Genomic DNA, 17,981 nt, shown 5'->3' on the forward strand with positions numbered 1-17,981 from the left:
AAACACACCCACACACACACACACACACAAACTGTTGCACACTGAGGCACATGGCGACACAGTTTACATTAAGACACAGATTTGGAAACAGATGGAAAAAGTCACTCACATTTTCTCAGTCTCCTTCTTTTACCCTCCTTTTTTTGCTCACTCCACACACACACACACACACACACACACGCAGAAACACACACACACACACGCACGCACGCACGCACGCACACACACACACACACACACACCCCCCCATACACAGAAGAGAGCGAGTGGCCTATCTCACCTTGCAGTGTCTTATTACACTAATCACCCCGGTGGAGATATTTGATAAGCGCTCCCTCATAGCAGCCAATGCCGTCCTTCCCCTGTCCTCTCACAATATGGCTGCTGGAGACACTAATTGCCTTGAGGAATCCCACTCTCATTATCACGTATAATCAAACAGTAAGTATAAACAATCATTTTTACCATGTATGTCACCATCTGGTGTTTTTGTTTTAATTCTCTCCCCCGTTTTTTCCACCACCCGTCTTCTATCATTTGCCTTTAGCGAGCAGGTAACTTTTTCAATTAATATAATGGCCTCTTCAAACAACACAGGTAACACATAGCTCTTAAGCCCACCCAGGAGGAGACCCTCAATCTGGGATGAGCGTGAGCTTGTGGTGTCTATCTGTACTTGATGTGTGTGAGGGAGGATTCGTCTCCCACATCAGGGGAATTATCGAGGTGTGATTGAATTACCCCTGCGGGTCCCTGAGAAGGAGAAGCTGCTCCAGTACCCAAGCTCCTTACTGGCCCCCTCCACCCCTGCTTTTCTTTCACAACGTACCAAAACATCCTCTCAGGTTGGGGCTTTAATCGGAGCCGGAACGGAGAGAGAGAAAAGGAGGGAAGAGATTGGTAGGAAAGAGAAAAGGTCGTGATAGGGAATGGTTTGCAAAGAAAGAGGTGGCAAAGGCAGGTGATGGAGTTGCGGAGCTTCATATTGTTCCTTATTGTTGTGTTAATATGTTGTTTGCACTTCACTGAATGTCAAGCACACTGGCACACTGTGGCGAAAGAGTTCCTGGGAGATCCGGCTCCCTGGCTCGTTACACCTCCCCCAGCTCCATAATGAGATGATTGTCGTGATGGTCCTGGATAGGTGTTCACTCGCTTTATTGCCCACATTCTTGTTTGTCTTCTATCTAGAAAGAGGTTAATGGCATGTTCTGTGGGGCTTGGGTAAACATTTCCCCTGTAGAGCTCACAGCGAGGGGTCAGGCCTGCAATCTCGGGCTGAGCACAGCCTGCATACAGAGGGCTAATATAGATGTTCTGTCTCTCTGAGAGGGGAAGAGAGAGGGGAAGAGAGAGGGGGAGAGAGGGGAGAGAGAAAACAATGTGAATGGGAGAAAGGGAGAGACAGACAAAGACTGGGAGAGGTGACACTTCTGGACAAGCCTCATTGTCACTGTCATGGCCTGATGGGTTGAGATGCTCGCTCGCATAATGCTGCCATTTCAGGAGCTTCTTTACACAGCACTGTGGACACGACTGTGCAGTGTGCCTGTCAAGAAACTTAGAGACAAATTTTCTTTAAACGATGAGACATCGGCCTTTAAAAAAATATCAACATCTGTCTATCAGAAGGAGAAAAAAAGAGACAAAGTGAGAATAAAATATGGGACGAACAAAAATCTGATGTAGGTAAATCACATTTGCAATAACAGCCATAGTTATAATAATAGTATAATGCCATGAGGTTAACTGTAAAGTAGAGTGGTTGTTGACTTTAAACGAACTCTGACAGTCATCACACTAATTCATCATGTTTATCCCTTTCTTTGTGTGAATGAGGAGACATTTGGGTAAAGCCAAACTAAACCTTTTACCTAGATTAACAGATGAAGGCGTCATCCTTTAGTTTATCATCGTTTTTAGGTCAGATTGCAGTTTACATATTTAACTGCCAGGTTTGATCCAGACAATCAATCTTTTAGCTTTTTATGGTGGGAGGAGGAGGGCTAGAGCCAATCCCAGCTGACATTGGATGGGGTTCCACAGGTTGTCTCATATATATTGACATACAGACACAAACAATCATTCATAACTATGAGCAATTGGGAGTCTCCAACCAAAGTGCTGACCATACTTTCCGTGTCCGCTGAGAACTGCATACTCGTTCCGGTCACACATGCATGCCCACACTAAAATGAGGGTCCGGTCTGGCGTTCCATTCAGGTTGTTGGATATGTTAGATATGGAGCCTGTGCAGTCAACATGCGTAGTCAACGTGGTCACAAATTTGGGGCTGCACGCAGATATCGACATAGGGGTCTGTGAATACCCTAGTTGACATTAATGGATGACCACATTTACTTCATGAGGACCATAGCGGAACCCAGTGGACTGGCAGACGTTAAAACTATGAATTCGTCTTAACCTCAGGCAGAAGTTGAAGCAGTTAGAGGAAACCCACACAGGCACGATGAAAACAAAGTTTACTTAGAATCACCAGCGGGGGAGTAACACCGTGCCACCCTGATGGATTCATACGGTACATTAAAACATTCCAACCAAACTTTAGGTGGACTGGGAAAGAAGGTGTATGTGAGTTTGATGAACCATAGTCTTTTTGACCAATTGGCTTTGGTGTGCGACAGACAGGTGATTATGGTCTTGGACGACATGTGTCAAAAGGAAAGTAATCTGGGCAGAGAGAGTTGATAAAAGCTTCACAATTCTTGCTTCCATTTTTGTTGTCTATGTGCAGCAGTATGGTTTGCAGGAGTTGAAAAAGTAAGAACATCCTCAGCATCAAACAGGACACATACACACATTGTTGAGATATAGAGATAATGTTTTCACATAAGATACAGTGGTTGGCTCTCTGACATGTGCACACTGTTAGTGCAGCTGTATCTGACAACAGGAGACTTGAAACTCCCGTTGTCTCTTCATGACTCACGACACTGTTGCTTGTTCATGAACAGCAACATAATGATGCAATATGTTGTTTACTGAAGATATATTGTATATATGGCATAAAAAGTAGCATGGTAGCTAATGTGGTAAGATTCATAGATTCAGGTTTTTCTAAAATCCCAAAGACAATTTAGTTGCTGTTATAACTCAATATAAATGATTTGATTCAGATGAATTAAGCATTTTTACATTAACACCTTGAAAAGTTTAAGCTTACATCTTGAAATATACCATAAAAACTTACTACGACTCGTGAATTGAATCGAAAGGAACATGTGTAGCCTCCTGAGTATCTCACTCAGAGTGTATTTCTACTTTTCTGTCCTTAGTGCAATATTTTATTGTTTCATTTTAAGGCAATGTGTGTATTTCACAAAAAGGAATAGTGAAGAGCAGTGTGATAGAGAGGAGACAGAAATATTTATGTGTGTGTGAGAGAGTGTGTGGTCTCAGCAGGAAGCTACGACTCTTACATCATCTCCAGATTGGCTGCGAGTCTCATACTTCCCATAATTCACATCCCCTTTATTTACTAAATCTTGTACTGCGTGTACCGCATTTGGATTGCCACCAGGGAATCTGCCTCTGTCTGCTGTGGCTGAGGCGGGCTTTGTTTACATTGTTTGATTAATTGCATGTAAATAGCATAATGAGCTCTTGATGTCCTGTGCATCAGATCCTGCTGCTACAGTTTGTACAGTAAATGTAATCAGAGATTCAGCCTCTTGCCCTTAGTGAGCTCGGAGTTGTTGATGTGTTTATGTGCACATTCAGCATATTCCCTAATGTAGGGCAGTGTGGTGCTGTATGTGGACAGGTTAGGTCATGCCTGTGAATGATTTCTCCCTGGATCTGATTAATACCTGGGATGTTAACACACAGACCTGAGCCAAGTTGTAGCTTCTGCTCGATCCATTCGCTCTTACCTTTTACCTCAGGACAGTTTGTGTAGACCAGCTAAATTGATGATCACAAAGTTGTGATGACCACACACACCTCTCTCTCTATATATACCAATATGTGTTTGTTTGAAAACACATTAACTCTACTATGGATACGCCTGGTCTCCTCATTACTCAAAACAGAGATGTTTGAAAACAATGACGTAGACACTCAGAACCACTTGCTGATTGGGTCTTTATGGCCATATTGTAGCACTCATTGTGAGTGGCTACTTGATATGTGTTTTCAGGTGTGTTGGGTGGACTGGGATTAAAACTGATCCAGAGCCAAAACACTTGTGTGGACAGAGATTGTTTGAATAAAGAAAGAAAGAAAGAAAGAAAGAAAGAAAGAAAGAAAGAAAGAAAGTATAAATAATATTTGCAGTTGCAGAACCACAATGTTATTTCCAACTGTTTGCTAAATAGCCTCCCAGCCTGCTGCTACTGGAGCCGCAGATCTTCAAATGAATCCTGCTCTCTCTCCTTTCTGGATCGTGCTGCTCTCTCCTCTCAGGCCAATTAGCTCTTGGTGTTCGCATGTAACAAGCATGCTAATTGGGTGCTAGTGAAGCCCAAAAGCCAATTAAAATTTCCAAGGAAGAAAAAAAAAGAAGAAAGATCCAGCTTCTCTTTGTCTCTCATTCACTTGTGCCGTTCTCCTCTTCCTATCCTTTCCCCAACGTCTTCTCTCATCATCAATCTGTACCACTTTCACTCCCCCACTCTCGTTTTCCACCCTCTCTGTGAGGAATGTGCTGAGTGTGCGATGGCGCCACAACCGTACTTGTCATTTACGCAGAGGGTTTTCTGTGGAGGGATCCAGATTCCTTGGTTTCTGAGTGAGAGCACCAGCAGCCCAGCACCTGACCCCTGTATAAATGACAAGGCAGCCAAGCGCAGCAAAGAAGAAGATAGGGGAGAGACAGTAACCAACTCCTACTTTCTCAAGTGTTTCTCGTCAAATTTGAGCAGGTAAGCTTAAAGGTTTCAGCTCTCGCCAAAGTGAGTCGCAAGAATGCTCGGGCTTCTCAATTTTTTTTTCTTCTTCTTCCTCTTCCGTGCATTAAGAAAGTGCAGTAAATTGACTTCAGCATGTGTCACACAAAAATGGTCTCAGGGGGGACATTGTGCAACACCAGTATTATGTGTCACTAAGCACTCTGCCATGGACCAGTGCATCTGTGTTCTCGACACCCTCGCCCTGCATCGCACCACAGATGTGGCCATCTTGGACCTGCCATATGTCTTTGTCTGTGGCTCAGTGCATGCTGACAGAAAGCAACCAGTAGTTTTTCCCCCTAAAAATCACCCATACATTGAGTCACACATCATTTCACAAAATGTGTTCTCAAATAGTTTATCACTTCATTTTGCTCTTTATTAAAGCAGTTTTTTGGTCACTGAGGAGTGACTGCTCTTCACTGACTTCCAACTTGTGAGGTGGTATAAGCTCACGTGACATTCGCACTAACTCAGCCGATCCCCTTCCTTTATTCTCATTTATCTAGTTGATATATTAAGTATGAAATGAAGCGTAATCCAGTTGTGTGTATGTGGGTGTGTGTGTGTGTCACAGTCTTATCAAAGGACACACAAAGCTCCTCTACAGCAGGTCCACTTCTGGACAGACATGCTGCAGGTTAAACTAATTACTCAGGCCACACAGAGCCTTTACCCGTTCTTTTAAGGGACAAATTGTGCTCTGTTGCCGATCAATTTGTCCTCCGTGCCATATTTGTCAACCTCCCGTGCCCCTGAGCAGTTGCCATTATCAAGCAAAAAACAAAAAAGAAAGAAAGAAAGGGCCGGGCACTGGACGTGAGACCTCTGCTGAGGCTCCCCCTGCTCCCTTCATCATCAATTACGTCTATATCATTTTCTTTTTGTTGCCCGCTTTAGAAAAGAAATTAAAAAGGGCCATTGTTTTTCTTATCCCCCTGGGATGAAAGCATTTACTACGCTGCTGCACCGTGCGCGGCCATCCTGCCGATTAGGGAGTGAATGGAATCACAATCGAGGGATGCACTCGGCATTGTCTTCTATTATGTGGCTGGTGGCCCTGAATATTGTACAAAAATTAATTTTGTTCCATCTGATGGGATTTTCAACCTTGGAGAGTGCAAAATGTTAATCCTGGCAGGCGGGTGGACACTGTGGAATGCCTGGCGTTTTCCACGGGTGAATGTGGATGGGCACACACATAGTTGTCTGTGAGAGAACTCTTAACCAGCCCATAAAGATGGCAGGCCAGAGGCACCAAGCAGATGAGCAGGAGAGATGGTTTTTCCCAAAGGCCGCGGGACAAGAGAGTTTTGGTGTTCAGAGGACGGCGACAACTAAGGCCCATTTGTCCTTTAGATCTCGAACATATACTGCAATACAGTAAAACAGGCTGGGGCCCAGGTTGTTTGAGTGAAACAACCTCAGCCTCACGATTTATTGAAAGATCGATCTATGGACAAAGTAGCCAACATGAAAACAAAACAAAGCTGTGAGTTTTTCTTCAAAATTCAAAGATCCAAAATTCTACACTTTCAAAAATCACTGAGGCTGATGGTATCCATGACATTACCATCATCCTCCCATGACAGGTGATAGCTTTATTAGTCTGTGCTAAAACCAAAGGTTTGAAAGCAAGAAGCTGAACCTGTAAAACCACTCATAATGATCATTAAAACAAAGAAAAACAAGGTTATACAAGTTTTAAAGATGATGAATACAGGGAATCCTTGATTAACAAAATGTGAAAACCTTTCTGCATAGCTGCCTTTATTCTAAAACATTGAACGGTCTGCCACGCGTCAGCCTCACTGACTTGGTTTTGTTTTAATGTGTTGAAAGCTTGTAAGCTGAGCAGCTCCCTTACACCCTTCCCCCACATCGACACATTCACTATCTCCCCCTCGCTGACAGGTGGAGTCGGACTCCGCCGTGCATGCTCTCTTGCACTAATTTATCCACTTCTTTAGCCGTAATGAGGCAGAACTGGTAAATGTAGGGACAGCATTGTTAACATTGCTGCTTCACTGGGGAAGAGGAGAAGGCTGACAAATAGTGGGAGAAGGATGGAAATGAGGCCCGGGTGCTGTCATACCTCCAAGAATTATGATTTTAGTCTTTTCCCTTTGCTGTCTATTAGACTGCACGCTGCAATATGACATTTCCTAAACCAATTAAACATCAAAGTTTCTGTCGCATCAAGATCAGGCTGCTTTGGAAATAACAGCTGGGAGGGAAACTCCAAAACAAACTAAAAATGAATATTTGATGCTGAATTTCTCTTAAACAAAATAATCAAATTGCTGCTGATTAGAGTAATAAACTTCCATCCGGCTCATATTGAGATGATCAGTGCGTAAAACTTCTTTTAAAGTTTTTCGTGAGACGTCTTCATCTAGTTTCAGACAATGTAACGTCTCAATAGATAGAAACAGGAGTTGACATCTCACAATGAGTTGGCTGCTGTCATTACTTAGACAGCTACAATGAAAACTGTTTTTTTCTTTACTTTTCTTTCTTGCTGTTTTCATTCTACGACGTAACGGCCACATGATGAAGAAGACATGAGATTCCAAGAATGGTGTTGTCACATTACAAGAATGAAGTCGTAATATTACAAAATGTAAGTCATAAAATTACGAGAATATAGTTGTAATTTAATGAGAAAAAAGCCAAAATATTATGAGAATATTTTGATTTACATTCTTTAACAAATAAGTACTGTGCTCACCACTCATGGATCTAAAGTCTACAACCAATCTCACTGTTTCTTGAGAAACAACAAACCCTCTTTGAATATCACGCAGAATACAGTCCAGCACGACCAAACATTTCCTCATCCACAGAAAAGGGCAACATCCTCAAAGTCTGTGTAGTTCTTTGTTTTCCGGGGAAGACAGTTTCTTGCTCAATCTTTATTAGTTATGATAATTTTGTGCTGATGAGTTTTTTGTTGTTTGTTAAACCCAAAGTACCAAAGTAAATCGTAACACGATATGCTATATTCTTCATTTTAACGCAGCCAAGAGGCTAATCTTATATTACCCCTCCAAAATGACACCTAGCCTAATATTACAACTTCATTCTCTAAATCTCAGATATTTGTTTCTCTTTAAGTAGCCCGTATACGCATCTTTCCTTTCCGTCCCTCTACCTCTCTCTGACTTCCTGTCAGATAAGGTAGTAGCCTTTCATTGCCATTTACAATTCATTCAGGCAGTCACACAAGACGTGCAGGACAACCTGCAGGCATTTGTTCAAAGACAAAACAGGGGGTGAAGAAAACATGATGTCGCTGAGTTCAGCAAATCAGCCTGAGTTAACAAACTCTGCAGTTTATCACACAGGGACAAGTGTAAACCGTCGTGCTGATTCAAAAATCATCTCCACATGTTGTGACACATATACACACACAAACATTAGAGGAAGACAAGTAGTGATGATGTGACTGTGTAAATAGACCCCCCCCCCCCCCCCCCCCCCCCCCCCCCCCCCCCACCCCCACAGCATGAGTTATACCTGGATCACACAAACGCACACACACACTCATAGTATCTTGTAAAAAACGTGCGATTAAACCTTTTTTGGGAGAGGACAGAAACACGGGATAGGGGAGAGAACCAGAGAGGAAGGAAAAGAGAGCAAAAGAGGAAAGAAAAAAACTGATGAGTCATCATGAGAGAGAGAGAGAGACAGAGAGCGAGGGAGAACGAGAGGACACACTTTCTTGCATAATTAACAACCGAGCATCACCAGGACAAACTCCTCCATCAGCGTGTCCAAAGGATTAACTACGGCGCGCTCCCCTTATCTCGCCCATTTTGTTTAAGAAAGAAAATGACCTTGCGCTTGTTTACATGCTGATTAAAGACAGGAGGGAGAGAAGGAGACAGCGAGAAAGTCAAACTGTAATCAGAAGAGTTTGTTAAGTGGAGTAGTGTCGGTGGTGGTGTGCTCTCAGCAGATACAGCAAGCAGCACCCAGACTGTGTCAGAGCAGTAACGCGAAACAAACCCAACCCTCACTCACACACGATGGAGCAGCTAACAAGCAATGAGTGGGCTGGGACCAAGAAAGGTGTGTGCTCTTGTGTGTATGTGTGTGTGCGTGTGCATGTGTTTGTTTGTGAAGGTGGTGTGCAATAAAAAAAGTATGTTTAGCGTGTGGGTGGTCCCATTAGTTAGTCTGCCTGTTTTATTGCACTGGGAATAGCTGGTGTTTCTGGGCTTCTATGAGTCAGTCTGTATACACTATCTCTGCGTGTGTGTGTGTGTGTGTGTGTGTGTGTGTGTGTGTTCTTATTTCTTCCTTTTTATCTACCAGCCAGAATTTAAGACCTTTGAAGCAAAGGCATTTGTGGCTTCTTCAGGGCAGTTAACTCTTTCTTATTTTTTGGTTTAAATGAAGTGACCTGGATATTTCTACTTAACTATAAATAATTGTAATTTCTTAGTAAAATCACAGAGCGTCTGAAAATGTGATTGAGACTCATAAGTCTCTATTTCAAATGTTTCTCAAAATGAAGGCCATGTTTCCTGAAATCTCTTCTGCTTTTTTACACGTCTGTGTGCCATGAAGCCCTTTGTGCAGTAAAGCTTTACAATCAGAGCACCAGCCTGAGAGTCTCGCTGCAAAAATCCAGCATCGAGGCTTTTAGATGCTGCCAGTACCTTTGGCAACGATCGACCATCAATGATTAATTGATTGTTAAACTTCACTACAGGCAGCGTTAAGATTTTGGTGGGATAAGAAGTCATGCTCAGGTTAAGACTTCATGCATATTACAGTTTAGTTCAGTCTTATGTTTAATCAGTCAGGGTCATGGTTATTCTACATCGGTAACTGATACATTTCAGATATACCTTCACAGTTTGTCATCTCAGTTAATCGATGAACACTGAAACAGGTATTTCTTGCTCCTGCTCATATTGTAGTATTCAGTCTTTCCAAAGTAAAGTAAAAGTGGAGATCTTCCAAAGTTAGTAACCAATTCTTTTTTTGTGTTTCTATTTCTCCATTGCAGCTCAGAGCAGTTACACTGTCTAGGGAAATGTACAGAGCGACTCAGGATTTTTGTTTTACTCCAGATGCAAAACTTTAGGAAGCAATCTCTTAATGTCCTGACTGGACAGAAGAATACAGAAAGCAAAACCTGTCCTAATTTGCACATGATTCCTTTCTTTCTTTACTATGTAGACTCTGATATGAAATGCTGTACATACAGTAGTTCGTGAGCGGCTTTTGGAATTTTTCAGCAAATACTTTGAGAACACCGTAAATCTATCATTTTGTCTAAAACAAAATCCTAGTCATGTATAGTAGATACAAATGTATCAAAATCTTAAATAAAATAGGATGTGAATTAAACAAAAAATGTTGTCATTAAAAAGTAATCAATGTAATTATTAGTCAGCCATTTCAGTAATTAATTGATGTGATCAATAAATGGTATCACTCTAAATGAAAGATTTGCGAATGCAGTGAAGACTCACTAGGGATGGGAACCGAAACTCTGTTCCAAATTAGAACCGAATCCAAAATGCCAAGTACCGGGTACCCGTAATTTTTATTTATTTATGTTCTGCTTATCGGTTCCTAAACTGCAAGGACTCGTGTGTATCTGCCAGGACCTGCCCACGTGACTTTGTCACACACTACACAACAGCCTGTCCATTTGTTTAGACGCGACCTAGCATGCATGGCTAACGTGGCTAAGATGAGCCGCGATAAACGGTCAGAAGTGTGGCTTCACTTTAAAAAAGACAGTGACGACAAGGCAAAGTGCAATGCATGGGGGAAGCTCACCAAACATTTAAGGCAGCACGGCGTCGATCTGAAAGACTGTACAGCGTTTAATGTCGTGCGGCCTCCAAGCCCGAGTGTGACATCTTCAGTTAGCGCTAGTAGCACCTCGCTGGCACCTCGCTAGCACCTCGCTAGCACCTCCAGTAGAGCTAGGGAGAGCGAGCCGCGACGGCAGCGACACACTGTTCTTGCTGGCATTCAAGGGAAAGCTGACCAACATGACTTGTGTGAATTATGTCAGTAGGTTTCCTATAAATAAGACAAGCAGCTCAAAACGTTATCATCCACAAATGGTTCAGATGCTACTGAGAGATTCACATTCATCACAGATCTTAAAGTTGACAATTATTGATGTAACATTAGTTTACAGGGACAATTGGAACAGTTTCTTATACTAATTATCTACAAATATGACTGTGGGTTGTTTGGTTAATTTAAAGACATTAAGCATGTCTGATAAGGCTCTGAGATGAGTTGTGTGGGTTTTCTTTTTTAATGTTGCCTGTCGACCACAAGGCATTACCACTGCTGCCCCATATAACTAAATAACTAAAACCATTCTCAAAAGACAGTCTTGTTGTCTTTCCAATTTGACATTGACTTTGGTATCTTCTGTGTATCCTCTTTTTATCCTGAGATATTGGTATTAGTTCTGATGTTTTCAGTTTTGCATCCATCACGTGTTATAAATATTGACACGCCCAATCGCTCATTGTGAATTTTCTGGACATTTCCCTGCTGTATTCTCACATGGACTCACTCAGACATTTTCCACACATTCCACTAGGGGGCTGGCCGAAAAAGTTGCAGAAAATGTGCATTCTCACGTACAGCCCCTTTTTTTTAGGAAAATGTCCGGAGCGCAATGGATTTCTGAAAAGGCATCATTTTCATATTTGTTACTCACTTGGTAATATAAGCTTTGGTAATCGTAACTGTAAATATTGTAAAACTCGTATAACATTGTCACATCGTAGACAGGCTGTAGTGAGACAGACGAGGTGAAATGAGGGTGCACAGGCCCCCGCAAGTTTCTGATCAGTCGGGCCTGCCACTGCAGAGGAAGGCTCTGACAGGGAGGTGTCAGAAATAGCACCAAGGCTAACACCTCTCCTCCCGCTTATTAATGCATCCTCTCATAGCAACCTCACACACACACACACCCACACACACACACACCCACACCCACACACACACACACAAACACACACACAAACAATGGAACACACATCAACAAAGTTCTCACAGCTCAGACACTTGTACACATGGCTGGTGAGAGCATATCTCACACAAACACACACATACCTGCACACCTTTTGCACAGACACGCACATAGACACACAAAACACTGTCAGATCAATATTGCATTACTGAGGTATGTTCTCCTCTCAGAGGTTACAGTGATAGGTGAGGGGCGTGGGTAAGAATCTTCTCTTCTGTCTGTACAGTGGCCAGACACACAGGGCAGATCTGAGGAGACTTCACAGCTCAGACAACCAGTTTCACCTCCTGCCTTCATCGCTGTCGCTCCACTGTCTCATCCACGGCTCTAAATCGGGCCTATGATCATCTGTACAGCATGTCTATGGTAGATTGATAGATAGATAGATGGGTAGGTAGAGATAGATAGATAGATAGATAGATAGATAGATAGATAGATGGGTAGGTAGAGATAGATAGATAGATAGATAGATAGATAGATAGATAGATAGATAGATAGATAGATAGGTAAGTAGATAGGTAGGTAGGTAGAGATAGATAGATAGATAGATAGATAGATAGATAGATAGATGGGTAGGTAGGTAAGTAGATAGGTAGGTAGGTAGAGATAGATAGATAGATAGATAGATAGATAGAATCAGAAGAGAAGTTACTGTTCTTGATTTGTTTAAAAAAAGTTAAACTTCCAGAGATCATACTGATGTGTGTGTATATAAGTATATATTTGTGTGAGTGTGCGTGTATGTGTGTGTGTGTGTATGTGTAGAGGGAGTGGAGTCCTTGGTGCCGGCTGAAGCTCCAGCTTTTCCATTTAAACTGTATCATTAAAATGGGCAGAGAGGCGAGGGAGATGGCCCCTCCACACCTCATAAAGTGTGAGTGCCATGCCAGGCGAAGTGCCACGCACCGCTGCGTTTACGGCGCGCCCAATGCACTTTTTACACACCTTGTCCTCTCTCTCTAGCTCTTGATCGCTCCCATGAATATCTGTTTATATGACATTACTCACTCTCTGCTTTCCTACTTTTCTGGTTTGCCCCTTGCTAAGTATTGACCGGTATTTCAACTGCCCCCTTCGGATCCTCCTCTCTCTTTTTTTCTGTCAAATTTCTCCAACAAGGAGTTGGAGCGTAACATTGAAAGGGTATAATCAATGGAAAAGCACCACTTAGGGAGCCCATTTGATGCATACTGTAGGGCAGAGTTGATTCAAGGGTGTAGATTGAGTCAAGCCTCATTTCATATCCTCCCCAATTAGTCATCCAGCTTGTGCCCTCTATAACCCCCTTTTCTCAAAAAGCACCAGGCCAGACGGGCTCCCATTTCACACTAAACTACGAATGAGTTATTTTCTTTACATCCTCAGTCCCAGAGCTTTTTTTTCCTGCTAGAAGATAGAGCCGTATCTTCTTTTTTTTTTTACCTTTCCTCCTGCTTCTCACCTTTGCAGGGATAAGCTGAGGTGCCCCCCCCCCTTCTCCCCTAACCTCTACACCTCCTCTCCCACCTCCTCCTTCACTCCCTTGCACTCGCACCTCACCAACTTTTCCGCCCGTCCGCCCTTTTTTCCCTCCACCATAAATCTCTACCCAAATCCTACTTAAACCTGCATCAGCAGCTGTCCTTAAAACTCCATTATCTACAATTACTCCAGCATTAGGGAGTCAGAGCACACCTGCCCCCACATAAAAGTGCCCTCGCCTAAAAATATTAAACCTGCCCAAAAGGGATTTGTGCTATTTTATTTTTTTCTCTCCTTCCTTTGTTGTACCTGCTTTGTGGCTGCCATCGCGATGAGCCTGTGAACCGAAAATTCCTGCAGTCTAGATGAGTGCTTCTGATTATTGAGTGGGTGGGTGTGTGTATGTGGGCTGTGTGCACAGTATTGAGATGGGTTGGTTTCCCAGCACGATTACAGATGGGAGGTTACGGGCTCTGCCTGACTGAGAGAGAGTGACATTGGGCTGGAGTGTGTGACCGTCCTTTAGGTCATTGCTGTAAGTACATATGTAAGACTAAAAGAGAAATGGTGTTTGCAGCATCAAAAAAATGATTTACATATCGAATGAATTTTTCAAACTAATTGGATTCATGGCTAATGGGTTGGGGTCTTTCCAAGGAAGCACTGGACAGAAGAAGTATGATATTTTTTTTTTAACAGTGATAAACTGAAGAATAAAACTATGAATTGACTAAAACTAAAATTACTTTTCATACCGAAATGCCAAACATAGAATTTATGTTCTCATTTTCTTATTTAACTCTGCTATAAAACATGGCCGACAAAGCAAGTTTAAAGTACCCCTAACATTTATTTTGGGCAACATTCCTTCCTTTCTTCATGTGCACCAGGTGAAAATAAAAGCAAAGATATTTGCTGATCCTGTGATACACGCACTGTAAATGGTGATTGCAAAGTAACAGTTGTAAAGCTAGAATATTTACAACGGAATTATTGCTGCACTTTGCTTCCTTTCCCTTGAGGAAAGTTTTAATCAAAATTAAATTTCACTCGTGTATTTGCCATGAGCAGGTACAAGAAGGGATCTGGTAATTAGCAGTTACAGAGTTTAGTCTTCAAATATGCTAATCGGTTCCTAACAAAGATGGAAGTGTTTGTGGTCACTGAGCAAGACAGATGCCAAGAGAGGACATCAATTTAAGGCAAACTCGCACAAAAGATGCCAATGCTGATGGGGCATGTGCGTGGAAGACACTGCGGGCCGGAGCGTGCACGGTGCGAGTGTTGTAATGGACATGTACAGGGAGACTGGTTGGCGGGGGGCAGCGGGGGGGAGTGGGGTTGAGCGGACTCAGCTGTAGGTAGCCTGATCTGCTCTGATTGACAGTGATGGCAGATAAGGTGCTTGCGGAGAAGGGAATGCGAGTGGAGCTGCAGGCGAAGATAAGGGGGCGAGATTAGCACCCTGCCACGTCACACGCAGAGAGAGACAGAGAGGCGGTGAGGCCGAGGGGCCGAGTCCAGCCGAGAGTGAAGGATTGAGTTGTTAAGGCGGAGAGGTATTGGCTGCAGCGAATACAATGGTCAACCAAGAGTGAAGACTGACTTTATTGTATGTATGTGTCTGAATGAAGACTGTGTGTGTGTGTGTGTGTGTGATTGTTCATCAGACCGTGTCCCAGGTAGTATGTACACACCCTGTTGAGTGGAGGCAGCTCAAGGAGGAGGGCAACTAATCAGCTCATAATCCAAACGGCTGGCGTTTCCACGGCAACACTGCCGTACACTCATGCGTGGCAAACAGATACACTCGCTCCCTTATTTTCTGTCTCTTGCTTTATGTTTCTTTTTTCTCTCCTCCTCGGCCGTTTCCTGTCAACACGGCCCAATTCCTCCCCTCTCCTCTCTTTCTTAATGTCTCTTTCTCCTCTCCTCCCCATCTCGCCGTCTCACTCCTGCCTCTCTCCATTCCCAATTTTCTCCCTTCCCTCCGTCAAACCCATCCCTCTCCCCTCCTAATTTTCTCTCTCCTTTTACCTTCCTTGTCATCCCAGTATCCATCTATTCTTCCCTTCCCCCTGTGCCGTCTTTCAGTCTTTCTTCAATCTTCAATATTCTCTCTCCCTCTCATTAATTTTGTGTCTTCCTCCCATTTCCCCCCCTGTAAACACAGACCCCCTTCTTCCCTCTCTTTTTTTCTGCCCTCCACTTTTTAATTTCCTTTCTCTCCCCCTACACCCTTTTCATTTTCACTCTCCCTCCCTTTTATTCCTGTAAACACTCTTTGTCTTCACCCCCTCCTCCCTCCCCTCGTGCCAGGGGGTCCAGGGTTGGTGTATTTGTGCAGTGATGTTGGAGGCCTTGATGATCACTCTCTAGGAGATGATTATGTGGTCAGGGCCCTGCAGCCTCCTTTCCTGCCCCGCACTGCTGGAGCTCTGCTCTGCGTCTGTTTGTCTCTATGTGTGTATGTGTGTTTACCCACTATGTGAATATGAGATAATTTGCTCGTTTGTGTATGTGCGTGTGTGCATATTCCTCTCATTAATACGATAATATCGGCTGCTAATACATATGCATGTAAAGGCTGTTTTAATACTTGCTACGACAAAAAAAAAACATCTCCTGCAGATCAAATCTTTAAAGAATGCATGCATATTTTATGTATTAAATACCTTTCATTACATAGTTGGAGAATTTAAATATTGATGAATGGTGCTCATTTTGGACATCATTTTCCAAATAGGCTTTTGCTATGATGAGCAAATTCCAGTCAGTTATATGTTAGTGTGTGAGTGTGTGTATTAGTGTGTGTGTGGTGTGTGTATTAGTGTGTGTGTGTGTGTGTGTGTGTGTGTGTGCAGTCTCCCTCTCTCTTTGTCTAAGTCAGCCACACGTCCTTCCCCTGCCGTCTGTCTGCAAAGGAGCTGAGCACTCTTCTGGAGCGATGACTAACTAACACACACCTGTAAATAAACAACGAGCTGGATTTCTCTGCTCCCTTACTGCTATCTCTCTCTCTCAATCTTTTTTCTCCCCTTCTCTTGACCTCTGTCTTTTTTGTTCCTTTTCGTCTTCAGTATCCCTCCAAACTGCTGAGCCCCACCCCGGAATGCAAACACAGATGCCTGCTGCCCCTGGCATTCGAACTAGCTGTCAATATATATATACTGTGTATATATATATATATATATATATATATATACAGTATATTATATTTATTATATTATATTTTGTTTCGTTTTTTAGCAGACTGGGTTGTCTGATTACTCAGATGTCTTATTACTTGCTGTAAATGTGGAAGAAGTACTGGTCATGGTGTTCCGCCCAGCCAAATCACTCTCACTCCTTCTCTCACTTACTGCTGGAGCAATGGGCCTGACTGCGTTCATCGCTTTCACCAAGCCGAGGTTGGGCTGCGCCTCCACGCCACAGAGACAATCGATTGCTTTCATAAAATAAAATGGTGGACATGAAAGGAGCTTGATAAATGGCAGGCTATTTGGCCCTAATTGCAACCCTTTAAAATGTCTTAGGTGATGATTTGAGCAAGCTTCGAGTGAAGTTACTCAGATCAAAGTGAAGAGAGAAAGATTAAAAACGCACTAGCTGGCTGCGTCTTAACTGCACGTCTCCGACTCATGACCCCACGCGGCCCCCGGCTCCAAAGAACAGCCGATATTCTGCACCTTACAGCCAAATAAATCAAAGTCTCGGCAGAGAGCTGTCTTATCATGAGTTATGCCAGTTCCTGGATCCTGTTGCAGTTAATCATCATCCCTCAACCTCAGCCTCATTATGGCTTACTAGCTCAGAATAAACATAGAAAGATGGTAGTTGGAGAAAATATGAGGGTCGGGCTTCGGAAGCACAGACGCAGCGTGCACATACACACACACACACGCACACATATATTTTGATGACAGTCAAAAGGAAACTTGTAGCCGTAGAACATACGAGATACAGACACACACGAGCCAAGAGAACAAATATTAACAAAGACAGATGACATTCAAACAAAGGGAATACCGCTAGTAGAGTAAAGCCAGGGGAGTGAAGAAGTGCGTGTGAGTGGGTGAGTTAGTGGGTGAGTGGGTGAGTGGGTGGGGGGCATTGAGATGAATGGGGTTAGGTCAGACGGAGCCATTAGGACGATGGAGGGGAGCAAAGAAGGGGGAGAGAGCGCCGAGCAAGTGCCAGTCCGCCCGGCATCCCCTGAGCCGCCTCGGAGACGATGTTTAATCAGGCCTGTGAACCTGCGAGACTGAGGTCACCTCAGCACACTCATTAGCCTGATGGGAGCACTGTACCACGACAGATGAGTACAATCTTCACTACGTTCATCCATCTCTCAAAACACACATATAATCACCTTGCAACCCCCTCGCACACTCACATACACACACCCCTTACCCCAAATGGCTCATCTCTTCGGCTTATTATTTGTGTGTGTAAAGTGTGCTCCTGGGCACGAATATACACATACTTACACACCGCACACAGACACACACACATGCTTTGGCTGGGCCTCTACTTCATGGCTTTGGACAGTATTGAAGAGGAAGATGAGGCTCACAATTGAT

At 43.3% G+C, this 17,981-nt stretch overlaps 1 protein-coding gene across 9 annotated transcripts in view; it reads left to right on the forward strand.

Moving 5' to 3' along the window:
- Window positions 1-17,981, forward strand: part of si:dkey-205h23.2 (CUGBP Elav-like family member 4) — a 135,438-nt gene that overhangs the window by 11,182 nt on the left and 106,275 nt on the right. The gene's annotated exons all lie outside the window — the stretch shown is intronic.

The sequence above is a fragment of the Hippoglossus hippoglossus genome, chromosome 3, assembly GCF_009819705.1.
Source record: "Hippoglossus hippoglossus isolate fHipHip1 chromosome 3, fHipHip1.pri, whole genome shotgun sequence".
In the NCBI taxonomy this organism is placed as follows: Eukaryota; Metazoa; Chordata; class Actinopteri; order Pleuronectiformes; family Pleuronectidae; genus Hippoglossus; species Hippoglossus hippoglossus.